Genomic DNA, 2,788 nt, shown 5'->3' on the forward strand with positions numbered 1-2,788 from the left:
ACTTCCACTTTTACCAGAGTATTTTTTAACACAAGTATCTGTACTTTTACTCAAGTACGGAAAGTGAGTACTTTTGCCATCTCTGCATTTCAGCCACAAATTCTAAGGTACAGCAAGAATTTGTGTTTTTGAGAAGATGTATGTAAGACTGCAACCTGCTGCACATGTACCAGATAAAAATTCTGTATCACTGTTACACATAGAGGAGCCGGGAACAGAAGCCACATCCACAAAAAGTCAAATAAGGTATTTGCACAGAAAAAGCTTACATGTAGAGATGAAACCGCCTAAAGCCAGCAAACCTGTAATAGGCATGACATCTATGCCTTGCCAGTGGGTGGCAACCAAATTTACCTGATGCCTAACATGCTCAAAACAGTGAAAATTAGGATTTTTCAGGAGGAGCCTAAGGCCAAGGCAACAGGTCTATAGACTGTTGGCTGAAAAGGTGCTGTAGAACACCACAGAGCTGCTCACCAAATGCCTTTAGGACACATGGGGCTGACACCATGTGGGCCTAGTGCTGTATTTCAGTTCAATCTCTCCAGTTGCCTCTACACTCCACTTCTAAAGACAAACAGGTGAAAAGAGGAGGGAGCTGCACCATATTATAATCAGTTTGAGAAAAAATGCATATAAATAGAAGGGTCCATGCAAGAGGTGGAAGTCAAAACGTATTGAGGTGTCAGATAGAAGCTTTGGGTTAAAGATGTCTTTGACTGTGTAACCCTCTAACTGTAACACCATTTAGATCATGTTTACTGCCTTCCATTTAATCATTTAAAATTGTATAATTTTCTTCTTCATCCTTAGCACTCTAGTTATAACACTACTGCTCAATTTTTGAATCTCCCAGTATGCATACACAAGCTCTCCATCCTGTAACCTGTACCTGACTTTTCATTGCTCTATTATTGTGTCATTGTACTACTCTAAACATAACTAAATTGCATGCATTGTACAATCAAAAGTAAAATTCCTCAAATGTAAAAAGTCTTACACAAACATACACCAACCTCCTAATATGCAAACATTGAGAAGTTATTATTATTATTATTATTATTATTATTATTATTATTATTATTATCATTATTATTATTATTATTATTATTATTATTATTATTATTATTATTATTTTTATTATTACTATTATTAATATTATTATTTTTTTATCATTAGTAGTATTTCAAGTTGATATTGCAAAATAGAGTTTGAATTATAGGAAATAAAATATATCTAAATATTAATTTTTGTAAGAGTTAAAAAAAAGTAATAAAGACAACCAGCTCCAGGGGTAACCAGAAAATCCTTTCCTGCAGCCTAACAAATAGACGCATATATTTAAACATATATGCTGTGTAAATAAAAGGTATATTGGACCAAATTCTTTCAGGTTTGAGTTCTGGAGCTAACATATTTTACATTGTCATTACCTACTTTTTATCAATAATCATTCTGCAAAAAAATATTTAAATCTACTAATATCTACATTTAATTAATTTTTAAGTTATTATTAAAGTAGTTATTTATCTATAATTTCACTGATGACTCCTAGATGACTTGCAGAGGCACACAATTTTAGCTTTACCCCAAATAATTCAAAATTTTGTTCTGAAAAGAGCATGCATTCTGCATCTATCATCTTTAATGTTTGTATATTGATGTGTATAATTAAGCATAGTGTTTTTGTTGTAAAGTAGTTGTTAATATATGAAAATTGAAATATGTAATAAGTTTGAACATTCCCCTTTAGAGTATTACTGCTGCCACTGTCTGTAATATACTGTAGGGGGGAAAAAATGGTAGGGCCCCCCCATCTAGCTCTGCCCCTGTCCATGGTGTTATTATTTTATCTTCCAAAAATACTTATGTAAAGCTCAGGGTGCATGTTTTGGTCAAAACATGTAAACGCCTTGACTCGTAGAAGAAAATGCAGACCCATCTCACTTTTACAGTAAGAAATATTCTTCATCTAAGCAGTTATAGATAATGGATTATCTGGAACTTATGACAGTCTTATAATGCTTGGTTGACTCTTATAATGCGAGAGTTGAATCAAAGTACTACAACTACCCTTACATCACAACTTACATTTACATAAGGAGGCTAAAAACATAGCAAATGCTGTAGTAAAAATGTCTTAGATAAGATTGCTCATGTGTTGTATAATGGCTCCAACTAAATATGGCCATACATGTTTAATGTTGAGTAACTGTAGGGAAAAAATTGAGAGCCATTTGGATCTGAATTATTAGCCAATTTAAACTGATTGCCGTAATATCCATTTGTAGAAATAAGACATTCATAGATTGTCTAACAAATTGCTGAATTGGGTCATATTTAGTAAAACTAATCAGTTCTATGGTATTTTATTTTGTAAGATTGGGAATGAAACAAATTATTGTAAGTTTCAATAGGGATGCTGACTAAAGATAAAGGCCTGTTTTATATATATATATATATATATATATATATATATATATATATATATATATATATATGTATATGTATGCATGTATAATCAAGGTTGAAAGTAATGTATTTAACTGAGATGTGTTACAAGGTGAAACATCTCATACTAAAACTATGCGTGGTAGCACTAACCTAGCAATTCAGTGAAATGTTAAAGCATCAAGATATGGCTTTATCAAAGAATGCAAATGTATATTTCAGGCCAGAAATATGTGAGGAAACCGTATTGTTTTTTACAAGTCATCAAAATTATTTTTGACACATTTTAAAGCTATGTAATTCAAAAATATTGTAATTAAAGAAATCATAACAGCAA

This window comes from Cyprinodon variegatus, unplaced genomic scaffold (assembly GCF_000732505.1).
Source record: "Cyprinodon variegatus isolate N-32 unplaced genomic scaffold, C_variegatus-1.0 Scaffold68, whole genome shotgun sequence".
In the NCBI taxonomy this organism is placed as follows: Eukaryota; Metazoa; Chordata; class Actinopteri; order Cyprinodontiformes; family Cyprinodontidae; genus Cyprinodon; species Cyprinodon variegatus.